At 46.0% G+C, this 13379-nt stretch overlaps 28 non-coding genes across 28 annotated transcripts; all 28 read left to right on the top strand.

Moving 5' to 3' along the window:
- The first annotated feature begins 136 nt into the window (after positions 1 to 136).
- On the top strand, positions 137 to 255 carry LOC148858669 (5S ribosomal RNA). The gene has a single exon (XR_016096293.1). It is a non-coding gene; the product is annotated as a 5S ribosomal RNA (ribosomal RNA).
- Positions 256 to 614: 359 nt separating this feature from the next.
- Positions 615 to 733, top strand: LOC148858668 (5S ribosomal RNA). The gene has a single exon (XR_016095842.1). It is a non-coding gene; the product is annotated as a 5S ribosomal RNA (ribosomal RNA).
- A 358-nt stretch (positions 734 to 1091) lies between these two features.
- On the top strand, positions 1092 to 1210 carry LOC148858667 (5S ribosomal RNA). Its single transcript, XR_016096292.1, has one exon. It is a non-coding gene; the product is annotated as a 5S ribosomal RNA (ribosomal RNA).
- A 359-nt stretch (positions 1211 to 1569) lies between these two features.
- LOC148858666 (5S ribosomal RNA) lies at positions 1570 to 1688 on the top strand. Its single transcript, XR_016096801.1, has one exon. It is a non-coding gene; the product is annotated as a 5S ribosomal RNA (ribosomal RNA).
- A 359-nt stretch (positions 1689 to 2047) lies between these two features.
- On the top strand, positions 2048 to 2167 carry LOC148858665 (5S ribosomal RNA). Its single transcript, XR_016097897.1, has one exon. It is a non-coding gene; the product is annotated as a 5S ribosomal RNA (ribosomal RNA).
- Positions 2168 to 2526: 359 nt separating this feature from the next.
- Positions 2527 to 2645, top strand: LOC148858664 (5S ribosomal RNA). The gene has a single exon (XR_016096282.1). It is a non-coding gene; the product is annotated as a 5S ribosomal RNA (ribosomal RNA).
- Positions 2646 to 3003: 358 nt separating this feature from the next.
- On the top strand, positions 3004 to 3122 carry LOC148858663 (5S ribosomal RNA). Its single transcript, XR_016096291.1, has one exon. It is a non-coding gene; the product is annotated as a 5S ribosomal RNA (ribosomal RNA).
- Positions 3123 to 3480: 358 nt separating this feature from the next.
- LOC148858662 (5S ribosomal RNA) lies at positions 3481 to 3599 on the top strand. Its single transcript, XR_016095768.1, has one exon. It is a non-coding gene; the product is annotated as a 5S ribosomal RNA (ribosomal RNA).
- A 359-nt stretch (positions 3600 to 3958) lies between these two features.
- On the top strand, positions 3959 to 4077 carry LOC148858661 (5S ribosomal RNA). The gene has a single exon (XR_016096202.1). It is a non-coding gene; the product is annotated as a 5S ribosomal RNA (ribosomal RNA).
- Positions 4078 to 4435: 358 nt separating this feature from the next.
- On the top strand, positions 4436 to 4554 carry LOC148858660 (5S ribosomal RNA). The gene has a single exon (XR_016097138.1). It is a non-coding gene; the product is annotated as a 5S ribosomal RNA (ribosomal RNA).
- A 359-nt stretch (positions 4555 to 4913) lies between these two features.
- Positions 4914 to 5032, top strand: LOC148858659 (5S ribosomal RNA). The gene has a single exon (XR_016096271.1). It is a non-coding gene; the product is annotated as a 5S ribosomal RNA (ribosomal RNA).
- A 359-nt stretch (positions 5033 to 5391) lies between these two features.
- On the top strand, positions 5392 to 5510 carry LOC148858658 (5S ribosomal RNA). The gene has a single exon (XR_016097485.1). It is a non-coding gene; the product is annotated as a 5S ribosomal RNA (ribosomal RNA).
- A 358-nt stretch (positions 5511 to 5868) lies between these two features.
- LOC148858657 (5S ribosomal RNA) lies at positions 5869 to 5987 on the top strand. The gene has a single exon (XR_016097248.1). It is a non-coding gene; the product is annotated as a 5S ribosomal RNA (ribosomal RNA).
- Positions 5988 to 6346: 359 nt separating this feature from the next.
- LOC148858656 (5S ribosomal RNA) lies at positions 6347 to 6465 on the top strand. Its single transcript, XR_016096800.1, has one exon. It is a non-coding gene; the product is annotated as a 5S ribosomal RNA (ribosomal RNA).
- A 359-nt stretch (positions 6466 to 6824) lies between these two features.
- LOC148858655 (5S ribosomal RNA) lies at positions 6825 to 6944 on the top strand. The gene has a single exon (XR_016097896.1). It is a non-coding gene; the product is annotated as a 5S ribosomal RNA (ribosomal RNA).
- Positions 6945 to 7303: 359 nt separating this feature from the next.
- On the top strand, positions 7304 to 7422 carry LOC148858654 (5S ribosomal RNA). The gene has a single exon (XR_016096260.1). It is a non-coding gene; the product is annotated as a 5S ribosomal RNA (ribosomal RNA).
- Positions 7423 to 7780: 358 nt separating this feature from the next.
- LOC148858653 (5S ribosomal RNA) lies at positions 7781 to 7899 on the top strand. Its single transcript, XR_016096481.1, has one exon. It is a non-coding gene; the product is annotated as a 5S ribosomal RNA (ribosomal RNA).
- A 356-nt stretch (positions 7900 to 8255) lies between these two features.
- LOC148858652 (5S ribosomal RNA) lies at positions 8256 to 8374 on the top strand. The gene has a single exon (XR_016095670.1). It is a non-coding gene; the product is annotated as a 5S ribosomal RNA (ribosomal RNA).
- A 359-nt stretch (positions 8375 to 8733) lies between these two features.
- On the top strand, positions 8734 to 8852 carry LOC148858651 (5S ribosomal RNA). Its single transcript, XR_016096961.1, has one exon. It is a non-coding gene; the product is annotated as a 5S ribosomal RNA (ribosomal RNA).
- A 358-nt stretch (positions 8853 to 9210) lies between these two features.
- LOC148858650 (5S ribosomal RNA) lies at positions 9211 to 9329 on the top strand. Its single transcript, XR_016096470.1, has one exon. It is a non-coding gene; the product is annotated as a 5S ribosomal RNA (ribosomal RNA).
- A 359-nt stretch (positions 9330 to 9688) lies between these two features.
- On the top strand, positions 9689 to 9804 carry LOC148858649 (5S ribosomal RNA). Its single transcript, XR_016097223.1, has one exon. It is a non-coding gene; the product is annotated as a 5S ribosomal RNA (ribosomal RNA).
- A 359-nt stretch (positions 9805 to 10163) lies between these two features.
- LOC148858648 (5S ribosomal RNA) lies at positions 10164 to 10282 on the top strand. Its single transcript, XR_016095894.1, has one exon. It is a non-coding gene; the product is annotated as a 5S ribosomal RNA (ribosomal RNA).
- A 359-nt stretch (positions 10283 to 10641) lies between these two features.
- On the top strand, positions 10642 to 10760 carry LOC148858647 (5S ribosomal RNA). The gene has a single exon (XR_016095827.1). It is a non-coding gene; the product is annotated as a 5S ribosomal RNA (ribosomal RNA).
- Positions 10761 to 11118: 358 nt separating this feature from the next.
- LOC148858646 (5S ribosomal RNA) lies at positions 11119 to 11237 on the top strand. The gene has a single exon (XR_016097437.1). It is a non-coding gene; the product is annotated as a 5S ribosomal RNA (ribosomal RNA).
- Positions 11238 to 11596: 359 nt separating this feature from the next.
- LOC148858645 (5S ribosomal RNA) lies at positions 11597 to 11715 on the top strand. Its single transcript, XR_016096249.1, has one exon. It is a non-coding gene; the product is annotated as a 5S ribosomal RNA (ribosomal RNA).
- Positions 11716 to 12074: 359 nt separating this feature from the next.
- Positions 12075 to 12193, top strand: LOC148858644 (5S ribosomal RNA). The gene has a single exon (XR_016097793.1). It is a non-coding gene; the product is annotated as a 5S ribosomal RNA (ribosomal RNA).
- Positions 12194 to 12551: 358 nt separating this feature from the next.
- LOC148858643 (5S ribosomal RNA) lies at positions 12552 to 12670 on the top strand. The gene has a single exon (XR_016096647.1). It is a non-coding gene; the product is annotated as a 5S ribosomal RNA (ribosomal RNA).
- A 359-nt stretch (positions 12671 to 13029) lies between these two features.
- On the top strand, positions 13030 to 13145 carry LOC148858642 (5S ribosomal RNA). Its single transcript, XR_016097222.1, has one exon. It is a non-coding gene; the product is annotated as a 5S ribosomal RNA (ribosomal RNA).
- Positions 13146 to 13379: the final 234 nt, after the last annotated feature.

Below are 13379 nucleotides of genomic sequence, written 5' to 3'. Positions count from 1 at the left end.
ACTCCGCTCACCTGGGAGCTTGTGCACGGTTACCAAGGGAGGAAAGTTGCATACACCGGTTTTTCAAATCTGAAAGAATTAATGGAGGGGAGCAAGATAGTGAGTGCATAAAGATTAAAGCGAACAAGAACCAAACGGGTGCGATCATACCAGCACTAATGCACCGGATCCCATCAGAACTCCGAAGTTAAGCGTGCTTGGGCGAGAGTAGTACTAGGATGGGTGACCTCCTGGGAAGTCCTCGTGTTGCACCCCAATTTTATTAATATTTTATATTTGATATACTATTGGCAAATTCCATATGTCGTTTCGGCGAGACAACTGGAAACAACGTGCCGGATACTCGGACCATTTGCGGAACGACCGTCATTACTGAATGGGAACGGTGCAAAACCGGTCTTTTGGCATTCATAGTGCATTGTGGGCCCCACGATATTACTACATTTATCCGGGGCAGCGACAGATCTAGAAAGGAATAACTCCGCTCACCTGAGAGCTTGTGCACGGTTACCAAGGGAGGAAAGTTGCATACACCGTTTTTTCAAGTCTGAAAGAATTAATGGAGGGGAGCAAGATAGTGAGTGCATAAAGATTAAAGCGAACAAGTATCAAACGGGTGCGATCATACCAGCACTAATGCACCGGATCCCATCAGAACTCCGAAGTTAAGCGTGCTTGGGCGAGAGTAGTATTAGGATGGGTGACCTCCTGGGAAGTCCTCGTGTTGCACCCCAATTTTATTAATATTTTATTTTTGATATACTATTTGCAAATTCCATATGTCGTTTCGGCGAGACAACAGGAAACAACGTGCCGGATACTCGGACCATTTGCGGAACGACTGTCATTACCGAATGGGAACGGTGCAAAACCGGGCTTTTGGCATTCGTCGTGCATTGTGGGCCCCACGATATTACTACATTTATCCGGGGATGCGGCAGATCTAGAAAGGAATAACTCCGCTCACCTGGGAGCTTGTGCACGGTAACCAAGGGAGGAAAGTTGTATACACCGTTTTTTCAAGTCTGAAAGAATTAACGGAGGGGAGCAAGATAATGAGTGCATAAAGATTAAAGCGAACAAAAGCAAATGGGTGCGATCATACTAGTACTAATGCACCGGATCCCATCAGAACTCCGAAGTTAAGCGTGCTTGGGCGAGAGTAGTACTAGGATGGGTGACCTCCTGGGAAGTCCTCGTGTTGCACCCCAATTTTATTAATATTTTATTTTTGATATACTATTTGCAAATTCCATATGTCGTTTCGGCGAGACAACAGGAAACAACGTGCCGGATACTCGGACCATTTGCGGAACGACTGTCATTACTGAATGGGAACGGTGCAAAAACGGGCTTTTGGCATTCGTCGTGCATTGTGGGCCCCACGATATTACTACATTTATCCGGGGATGCGGCAGATCTGGAAAGGAATAACTCCGCTCACCTGGGAGCTTGTGCACGGTAACCCAGGGAGGAAAGTTGTATACACCGTTTTTTCAAGTCTGAAAGAATTAACGGAGGGGAGCAAGATAATGAGTGCATAAAGATTAAAGTGAACAAGAAGCAAACGGGTGCGATCATACTAGCACTAATGCATCGGATCCCATTAGAACTCCGAAGTTAAGCGTGCTTGGGCGAGAGTAGTACTAGGATGGGTGACCTCCTGGGAAGTCCTCGTGTTGCACCCCAATTTTATTAATATTTTATTTTTGATATACTATTTGCAAATTCTATATGTCGTTTCGGCGAGACAACAGTAAACAACGTGCCGGATACTCGGACCATTTGCGGAACGACTGTCATTACTGAATGGGAACGGTGCAAAACCGGGCTTTTGGCATTCGTCGTGCATTGTGGGCCCCACGATATTACTACATTTATCCGGGGATGCGGCAGATCTGGAAAGGAATAACTCCGCTCACCTGGGAGCTTGTGCACGGTAACCCAGGGAGGAAAGTTGTATACACCGTTTTTTCAAGTCTGAAAGAATTAACGGAGGGGAGCAAGATAGTGAGTGCATAAAGATTAAAGCTAACAAGAACCAAACGGGTGCGATCATACTAGCACTAATGCATCGGATCCCATTAGAACTCCGAAGTTAAGCGTGCTTTGGGCGAGAGTAGTACTAGGATGGGTGACCTCCTGGGAAGTCCTCGTGTTGCACCCCAATTTTATTAATATTTTATTTTTGATATACTATTTGCAAATTCTATATGTCGTTTCGGCGAGACAACAGTAAACAACGTGCCGGATACTCGGACCATTTGCGGCACGACCGTCATTACTGAATGGGAACGGTGCAAAACTGGTCTTTTGGCATTCGTAGTGCATTGTGGGCCCCACGATATTACTACATTTATCCGGGGCAGCTACAGATGTAGAAAGGAATAACTCCGGTCACCTGGGAGCTTGTGCACGGTTACCAAGGGAGGAAAGTTGCATACACCGTTTTTTCAAGTCTGAAAGAATTAATGGAGGGGAGCAAGATAGTGAGTGCATAAAGATTAAAGCGAACAAGAAGCAAACGGGTGCGATCATACCAGCACTAATGCACCGGATCCCATCAGAACTCCGAAGTTAAGCGTGCTTGGGCGAGAGTAGTACTAGGATGGGTGACCTCCTGGGAAGTCCTCGTGTTGCACCCCAATTTTATTAATATTTTATATTTGATATACTATTGGCAAATTCCATATGTCGTTTCGGCGAGACAACAGGAAACAACGTGCCGGATACTCGGACCATTTGGGGAACGACCGTCATTACTGAATGGGAACGGTGCAAAACAGGGCGTTTGGCATTCGTCGTGCATTGTGGGCCCCACGATATTACTACATTTATCCGGGGATGCGGCAGATCTAGAAAGGAATAACTCCGCTCACCTGGGAGCTTGTGCACGGTAACCAAGGGAGGAAAGTTGTATACACCGTTTTTTCAAGTCTGAAAGAATTAACGGAGGGGAGCAAGATAATGAGTGCATAAAGATTAAAGCGAACAAAAGCAAACGGGTGCGATCATACTAGTACTAATGCACCGGATCCCATCAGAACTCCGAAGTTAAGCGTGCTTGGGCGAGAGTAGTACTAGGATGGGTGACCTCCTGGGAAGTCCTCGTGTTGCACCCCAATTTTAGTAATATTTTATTTTTGATATACTATTTGCAAATTCCATATGTCGTTTCGGCGAGACAACAGGAAACAACGTGCCGGATACTCGGACCATTTGCGGCACGACCGTCATTACTGAATGGGAACGGTGCAAAACCGGTCTTTTGGCATTCATAGTGCATTGTGGGCCCCACGATATTACTACATTTATCCGGGGCAGCGACAGATCTAGAAAGGAATAACTCCGCTCACCTGGGATCTTGTGCACGGTTCCCAAGGGAGGAAGTTGCATACACCGGTTTTTCAAATCTGAAAGAATTAATGGAGGGGAGCAAGATAGTGAGTGCATAAAGATTAAAGCGAACAAGAAGCAAACGGGTGCGATCATACCAGCACTAATGCACCGGATCCCATCAGAACTCCGAAGTTAAGCGTGCTTGGGCGAGAGTAGTACTAGGATGGGTGACCTCCAGGGAAGTCCTCGTGTTGCACCCCAATTTTATTAATATTTTATATTTGATATACTATTGGCAAATTCCATATGTCGTTTCGGCGAGACAACTGGAAACAACGTGCCGGATACTCGGACCATTTGCGGAACGACCGTCATTACTGAATGGGAACGGTGCAAAACCGGTCTTTTGGCATTCGTAGTGCATTGTGGGCCCCACGATATTACTACATTTATCCGGGGCTGCGACAGATCTAGAAAGGAATAACTCCGCTCACCTGGGAGCTTGTGCACGGTTACCAAGGGAGGAAAGTTGCATACACCGTTTTTTCAAGTCTGAAAGAATTAATGGAGGGGAGCAAGATAGTGAGTGCATAAAGATTAAAGCGAACAAGAAGCAAACGGGTGCGATCATACCAGCACTAATGCACCGGATCCCATCAGAACTCCGAAGTTAAGCGTGCTTGGTCGAGAGTAGTACTAGGATGGGTGACCTCCTGGGAAGTCCTCGTGTTGCACCCCAATTTTATTAATATTTTATATTTGATATACTATTGGCAAATTCCATATGTCGTTTCGGCGAGACAACAGGAAACAACGTGCCGGATACTCGGACCATTTGCGGAACGACCTTCATTACTGAATGGGAACGGTGCAAAACAGGGCGTTTGGCATTCGTCGTGCATAGTGGGCCCCACGATATTACTACATTTATCCGGGGATGCGGCAGATCTAGAAAGGAATAACTCCGCTCACCTGGGAGCTTGTGCACGGTAACCAAGGGAGGAAAGTTGTATACACCGTTTTTTCAAGTCTGAAAGAATTAACGGAGGGGAGCAAGATAGTGAGTGCATAAAGATTAAAGCGAACAAAAGCAAACGGGTGCGATCATACTAGTACTAATGCACCGGATCCCATCAGAACTCCGAAGTTAAGCGTGCTTGGGCGAGAGTAGTACTAGGATGGGTGACCTCCTGGGAAGTCGTCGTGTTGCACCCCAATTTTATTAATATTTTATATTTGATATACTATTGGCAAATTCCATACGTCGTTTCGGCGAGACAACTGGAAACAACGTGCCGGATACTCGGACCATTTGCGGCACGACCGTCATTACTGAATGGGAACGGTGCAAAACCGGTCTTTTGGCATTCATAGTGCATTGTGGGCCCCACGATATTACTACATTTATCCGGGGCAGCGACAGATCTAGAAAGGAATAACTCCGCTCACTTGGGATCTTGTGCACGGTTACCAAGGGAGGAAAGTTGCATACACCGGTTTTTCAAATCTGAAAGAATTAATGGAGGGGAGCAAGATAGTGAGTGCATAAAGATTAAAGCGAACGAGAACCAAACGGGTGCGATCATACCAGCACTAATGCACCGGATCCCATCAGAACTCCGAAGTTAAGCGTGCTTGGGCGAGAGTAGTACTAGGATGGGTGACCTCCTGGGAAGTCCTCGTGTTGCACCCCAATTTTATTAATATTTTATATTTGATATACTATTGGCAAATTCCATATGTCGTTTCGGCGAGACAACTGGAAACAACGTGCCGGATACTCGGACCATTTGCGGAACGACCGTCATTACTGAATGGGAACGGTGCAAAACCGGTCTTTTGGCATTCATAGTGCATTGTGGGCCCCACGATATTACTACATTTATCCGGGGCAGCGACAGATCTAGAAAGGAATAACTCCGCTCACCTGAGAGCTTGTGCACGGTTACCAAGGGAGGAAAGTTGCATACACCGTTTTTTCAAGTCTGAAAGAATTAATGGAGGGGAGCAAGATAGTGAGTGCATAAAGATTAAAGCGAACAAGTATCAAACGGGTGCGATCATACCAGCACTAATGCACTGGATCCCATCAGAACTCCGAAGTTAAGCGTGCTTGGGCGAGAGTAGTATTAGGATGGGTGACCTCCTGGGAAGTCCTCGTGTTACACCCCAATTTTATTAATATTTTATTTTTGATATACTATTTGCAAATTCCATATGTCGTTTCGGCGAGACAACAGGAAACAACGTGCCGGATACTCGGACCATTTGCGGAACGACTGTCATTACCGAATGGGAACGGTGCAAAACCGGGCTTTTGGCATTCGTCGTGCATTGTGGGCCCCACGATATTACTACATTTATCCGGGGATGCGGCAGATCTAGAAAGGAATAACTCCGCTCACCTGGGAGCTTGTGCACGGTAACCAAGGGAGGAAAGTTGTATACACCGTTTTTTCAAGTCTGAAAGAATTAACGGAGGGGAGCAAGATAATGAGTGCATAAAGATTAAAGCGAACAAAAGCAAATGGGTGCGATCATACTAGTACTAATGCATCGGATCCCATTAGAACTCCGAAGTTAAGCGTGCTTGGGCGAGAGTAGTACTAGGATGGGTGACCTCCTGGGAAGTCCTCGTGTTGCACCCCAATTTTATTAATATTTTATTTTTGATATACTATTTGCAAATTCCATATGTCGTTTCGGCGAGACAACAGGAAACAACGTGCCGGATACTCGGACCATTTGCGGAACGACTGTCATTACTGAATGGGAACGGTGCAAAAACGGGCTTTTGGCATTCGTCGTGCATTGTGGGCCCCACGATATTACTACATTTATCCGGGGATGCGGCAGATCTGGAAAGGAATAACTCCGCTCACCTGGGAGCTTGTGCACGGTAACCCAGGGAGGAAAGTTGTATACACCGTTTTTTCAAGTCTGAAAGAATTAACGGAGGGGAGCAAGATAATGAGTGCATAAAGATTAAAGTGAACAAGAACCAAACGGGTGCGATCATACTAGCACTAATGCATCGGATCCCATTAGAACTCCGAAGTTAAGCGTGCTTGGGCGAGAGTAGTACTAGGATGGGTGACCTCCTGGGAAGTCCTCGTGTTGCACCCCAATTTTATTAATATTTTATTTTTGATATACTATTTGCAAATTCTATATGTCGTTTCGGCGAGACAACAGTAAACAACGTGCCGGATACTCGGACCATTTGCGGAATGACTGTCATTACTGAATGGGAACGGTGCAAAACCGGGCTTTTGGCATTCGTCGTGCATTGTGGGCCCCACGATATTACTACATTTATCCGGGGATGCGGCAGATCTGGAAAGGAATAACTCCGCTCACCTGGGAGCTTGTGCACGGTAACCCAGGGAGGAAAGTTGTATACACCGTTTTTTCAAGTCTGAAAGAATTAACGGAGGGGAGCAAGATAGTGAGTGCATAAAGATTAAAGTTAACAAGAAGCAAACGGGTGCGATCATACTAGCACTAATGCATCGGATCCCATTAGAACTCCGAAGTTAAGCGTGCTTTGGGCGAGAGTAGTACTAGGATGGGTGACCTCCTGGGAAGTCCTCGTGTTGCACCCCAATTTTATTAATATTTTATTTTTGATATACTATTTGCAAATTCTATATGTCGTTTCGGCGAGACAACAGTAAACAACGTGCCGGATACTCGGACCATTTGCGGCACGACCGTCATTACTGAATGGGAACGGTGCAAAACTGGTCTTTTGGCATTCGTAGTGCATTGTGGGCCCCACGATATTACTACATTTATCCGGGGCAGCGACAGATGTAGAAAGGAATAACTCCGGTCACCTGGGAGCTTGTGCACGGTTACCAAGGGAGGAAAGTTGCATACACCGTTTTTTCAAGTCTGAAAGAATTAATGGAGGGGAGCAAGATAGTGAGTGCATAAAGATTAAAGCGAACAAGAAGCAAACGGGTGCGATCATACCAGCACTAATGCACCGGATCCCATCAGAACTCCGAAGTTAAGCGTGCTTGGGCGAGAGTAGTACTAGGATGGGTGACCTCCTGGGAAGTCCTCGTGTTGCACCCCAATTTTATTAATATTTTATATTTGATATACTATTGGCAAATTCCATATGTCGTTTCGGCGAGACAACAGGAAACAACGTGCCGGATACTCGGACCATTTGGGGAACGACCGTCATTACTGAATGGGAACGGTGCAAAACAGGGCGTTTGGCATTCGTCGTGCATTGTGGGCCCCACGATATTACTACATTTATCCGGGGATGCGGCAGATCTAGAAAGGAATAACTCCGCTCACCAGGGAGCTTGTGCACGGTAACCAAGGGAGGAAAGTTGTATACACCGTTTTTTCAAGTCTGAAAGAATTAACGGAGGGGAGCAAGATAATGAGTGCATAAAGATTAAAGCGAACAAAAGCAAACGGGTGCGATCATACTAGTACTAATGCACCGGATCCCATCAGAACTCCGAAGTTAAGCGTGCTTGGGCGAGATTAGTACTAGGATGGGTGACCTCCTGGGAAGTCCTCGTGTTGCACCCCAATTTTAGTAATATTTTATTTTTGATATACTATTTGCAAATTCCATATGTCGTTTCGGCGAGACAACAGGAAACAACGTGCCGGATACTCGGACCATTTGCACGACCGTCATTACTGAATGGGAACGGTGCAAAACCGGTCTTTTGGCATTCATAGTGCATTGTGGGCCCCACGATATTACTACATTTATCCGGGGCGGCGACAGATCTAGAAAGGAATAACTCCGCTCACCTGGGAGCTTGTGCACGGTTACCAAGGGAGGAAAGTTGCATACACCGTTTTTTCAAGTCTGAAAGAATTAATGGAGGGGAGCAAGATAGTGAGTGCATAAAGATTAAAGCGAACAAGAAGCAAACGGGTGCGATCATACCAGCACTAATGCACCGGATCCCATTAGAACTCCGAAGTTAAGCGTGCTTGGGCGAGAGTAGTACTAGGATGGGTGACCTCCTGGGAAGTCCTCGTGTTGCACCCCAATTTTATTAATATTTTATATTTGATATACTATTGGCAACTTCCATATGTCGTTTCGGCGAGACAACTGGAAACAACGTGCCGGATACTCGTACCATTTGCGGCACGACCGTCATTACTGAATGGGAACGGTGCTAAACCGGTCTTTTGGCATTCATAGTGCATTGTGGGCCCCACGATATTACTACATTTACCCTGGGCAGCGACAGATCTAGAAAGGAATAACTCCGCTCACCTGGGATCTTGTGCACGGTTACCAAGGGAGGAAAGTTGCATACACCGGTTTTTCAAATCTGAAAGAATTAATGGAGGGGAGCAAGATAGTGAGTGCATAAAGATTAAAGCGAACAAGAAGCAAACGGGTGCGATCATACCACCTCTAATGCACCGGATCCCATCAGAACTCCGAAGTTAAGCGTGCTTGGGCGAGAGTAGTACTAGGATGGGTGACCTCCTGGGAAGTCCTCGTGTTGCACCCCAATTTTATTAATATTTTATTTTTGATATACTATTGGCAAATTCTATATGTCGTTTCGGCGAGACAACAGGAAACAATGTGCCGGATACTCGGACCATTTGCGGAACGACTGTCATTACTGAATGGGAACGGTGCAAAACCGGGCTTTTGGCATTCGTCGTGCATTGTGGGCCCCGTGATATTACTACATTTATCCGAGGATGCGGCAGATCTAGAAAGGAATAACTCCGCTCACCTGAAGCTTGTGCACGGTAACCAAGGGAGGAAAGTTGCATACACCGTTTTTTCAAGTCTGAAAGAATTAATGGAGGGGAGCAAGATAGTGAGTGCATAAAGATTAAAGCGAACAAGAAGAAAACGGGTGCGATCATACCAGCACTAATGCACCGGATCCCATCAGAACTCCGAAGTTAAGCGTGCTTGGGCGAGAGTAGTACTAGGATGGGTGACCTCCTGGGAAGTCCTCATGTTGCACCCCAATTTTATTAATATTTTATTTTTGATATACTATTTGCAAATTCCATATGTCGTTTCGGCGAGAAAACTGGAAACAACGTGCAGGATACTCGGACCATTTGCGGCACGACCGTCATTACTGAATGGGAACGGTGCAAAACCGGTCTTTTGGCATTCATAGTGCATTGTGGGCCCCACGATATTACTACATTTATCCGGGGCAGCGACAGATCTAGAAAGGAATAACTCCGCTCACCTGGGAGCTTGTGCACGGTTACCAAGGGAGGAAAGTTGCATACACCGTTTTTTCAAGTCTGATAGAATTAATGGAGGGGAGCAAGATAGTGAGTGCATAAAGATTAAAGCGAACAAGAAGCAAACGGGTGCGATCATACCAGCACTAATGCACCGGATCCCATCAGAACTCCGAAGTTAAGCGTGCTTGGGCGAGAGTAGTACTAGGATGGGTGACCTGGGAAGTCCTCGTGTTGCACCCCAATTTTATTAATATTTTATTTTTGATATACTATATGCAAATTCCATATGTCGTTTCGGCGAGATAACAGGAAACAACGTGCCGGATACTCGGACCATTTGGGGAACGACCGTCATTACTGAATGGGAACGGTGCAAAACAGGGCGTTTGGCATTCGTCGTGCATTGTGGGCCCCATGATATTACAACATTTATCCGGGGATGCGGCAGATCTACAAAGGAATAACTCCGCTCACCTGGGAGCTTGTGCACGGTTACCAAGGGAGGAAAGTTGCATACACCGTTTTTTCAAATCTCAAAGGATTAATGGAGGGGAGCAAAACAGTGAGTGGATAAAGATTTCTGCGAACAAGATGCAAACGGGTGCGATCATACCAGCACTAATGCACCGGATCCCATCAGAACTCCGAAGTTAAGCGTGCTTGGGCGAGAGTAGTACTAGGATGGGTGACCTCCTGGGAAGTCCTTGTGTTGCACCCAAATTTTATTAATATTTTATTTTTGATATACTATTGGCAAATTCCATATGTCGTTTCGGCGAGACAACAGGAAACAACGTGCCGGATACTCGGACCATTTGCGGCACGACCGTCATTACTGAATGGGAACGGTGCAAAACTGGTCTTTTGGCATTCGTAGTGCATTGTGGGCCCCACGATATTACTACATTTATCCGGGGCAGCGACAGATGTAGAAAGGAATAACTCCGGTCACCTGAGAGCTTGTGCACGGTTACCAAGGGAGGAAAGTTGCATACACCGTTTTTTCAAGTCTGAAAGAATTAATGGAGGGGAGCAAGATAGTGAGTGCATAAAGATTAAAGCGAACAAGAAGCAAATGGGTGCGATCATACCAGCACTAATGCACCGGATCCCATCAGAACTCTGAAGTTAAGCGTGCTTGGGCGAGAGTAGTACTAGGATGGGTGACCTCCTGGGAAGTCCTCGTGTTGCACCCCAATTTTATTAATATTTTATATTTGATATACTATTGGCAAATTCCATATGTCGTTTCGGCGAGACAACAGGAAACAACGTGCCGGATACTCGGACCATTTGGGGAACGACCGTCATTACTGAATGGGAACGGTGCAAAACAGGGCGTTTGGCATTCGTCGTGCAATGTGGGCCCCACGATATTACTACATTTATCCGGGGATGCGGCAGATCTAGAAAGGAATAACTCCGCTCACCTGGGAGCTTGTGCACGGTAACCAAGGGAGGAAAGTTGTATACACCGTTTTTTCAAGTCTGAAAGAATTAACGGAGGGGAGCAAGATAATGAGTGCATAAAGATTAAAGCGAACAAAAGCAAACGGGTGCGATCATACTAGTACTAATGCACCGGATCCCATCAGAACTCCGAAGTTAAGCGTGCTTGGGCGAGAGTAGCACTAGGATGGGTGACCTCCTGGGAAGTCCTCGTGTTGCACCCCAATTTTAGTAATATTTTATTTTTGATATACTATTTGCAAATTCCATATGTCGTTTCGGCGAGACAATAGGAAACAACGTGCCGGATACTCGGACCATTTGCGGCACGACCGTCATTACTGAATGGGAACGGTGCAAAACCGGTCTTTTGGCATTCATAGTGCATTGTGGGCCCCACGATATTACTACATTTATCCGGGGCAGCGACAGATCTAGAAAGGAATAACTCCGCTCACCTGGGAGCTTGTGCACGGTTACCAAGGGAGGAAAGTTGCATACACCGTTTTTTCAAATCTGAAAGAATTAATGGAGGGGAGCAAGATTGTGAGTGCATAAAGATTAAAGCGAACAAGAAGCAAACGGGTGCGATCATACCAGCACTAATGCACCGGATCCCATCAGAACTCCGAAGTTAAGCGTGCTTGGGCGAGAGTAGTACTAGGATGGGTGACCTCCTGGGAAGTCCTCGTGTTGCACCCCAATTTTATTAATATTTTATATTTGATATACTATTGGCAAATTCCATATGTCGTTTCGGCGAGACAACTGGAAACAACGTGCCGAATACTCGGACCATTTGCGGCACGACCGTCATTACTGAATGGGAACGGTGCAAAACCGGTCTTTTGGCATTCATAGTGCATTGTGGGCCCCATGATATTACTACATTTACCCGGGGCAGCGACAGATCTAGAAAGGAATAACTCCGCTCACCTGGGATCTTGTGCACGGTTACCAAGGGAGGAAAGTTGCATACACCGGTTTTTCAAATCTGAAAGAATTAATGGAGGGGAGCAAGATAGTGAGTGCATAAAGATTAAAGCGAACAAGAAGCAAACGGGTGCGATCATACCACCTCTAATGCACCGGATCCCATCAGAACTCCGAAATTAAGCGTGCTTGGGCGAGAGTAGTACTAGGATGGGTGACCTCCTGGGAAGTCCTCGTGTTGCACCCCAATTTTATTAATATTTTATTTTTGATATACTATTGGCAAATTCTATATGTCGTTTCGGCGAGACAACAGGAAACAATGTGCCGGATACTCGGACCATTTGCGGAACGACTGTCATTACTGAATGGGAACGGTGCAAAACCGGGCTTTTGGCATTCGTCGTGCATTGTGGGCCCCGTGATATTACTACATTTATCCGAGGATGCGGCAGATCTAGAAAGGAATAACTCCGCTCACCTGAAGCTTGTGCACGGTAACCAAGGGAGGAAAGTTGCATACACCGTTTTTTCAAGTCTGAAAGAATTAATGGAGGGGAGCAAGATAGTGAGTGCATAAAGATTAAAGCGAACAAGAAGAAAACGGGTGCGATCATACCAGCACTAATGCACCGGATCCCATCAGAACTCCGAAGTTAAACGTGCTTGGGCGAGAGTAGTACTAGGATGGGTGACCTCCTGGGAAGTCCTCATGTTGCACCCCAATTTTATTAATATTTTATTTTTGATATACTATTTGCAAATTCCATATGTCGTTTCGGCGAGAAAACTGGAAACAACGTGCAGGATACTCGGACCATTTGCGGCACGACCGTCATTACTGAATGGGAACGGTGCAAAACCGGTCTTTTGGCATTCATAGTGCATTGTGGGCCCCACGATATTACTACATTTATCCGGGGCAGCGACAGATCTAGAAAGGAATAACTCCGCTCACCTGGGAGCTTGTGCACGGTTACCAAGGGAGGAAAGTTGCATACACCGTTTTTTCAAGTCTGATAGAATTAATGGAGGGGAGCAAGATAGTGAGTGCATAAAGATTAAAGCGAACAAGAAGCAAACGGGTGCGATCATACCAGCACTAATGCACCGGATCCCATCAGAACTCCGAAGTTAAGCGTGCTTGGGCGAGAGTAGTACTAGGATGGGTGACCTGGGAAGTCCTCGTGTTGCACCCCAATTTTATTAATATTTTATTTTTGATATACTATATGCAAATTCCATATGTCGTTTCGGCGAGATAACAGGAAACAACGTGCCGGATACTCGGACCATTTGGGGAACGACCGTCATTACTGAATGGGAACGGTGCAAAACAGGGCGTTTGGCATTCGTCGTGCATTGTGGGCCCCATGATATTACAACATTTATCCGGGGATGCGGCAGATCTACAAAGGAATAACTCCGCTCAC

This window comes from Nelumbo lutea, chromosome 4 (genome assembly GCF_056320005.1).
Source record: "Nelumbo lutea isolate HS-2025 chromosome 4, American lotus-T2T, whole genome shotgun sequence".
NCBI lineage: Eukaryota > Viridiplantae > Streptophyta > Magnoliopsida > Proteales > Nelumbonaceae > Nelumbo > Nelumbo lutea.
This window is presented reverse-complemented; position numbering and strand designations above follow the sequence as displayed.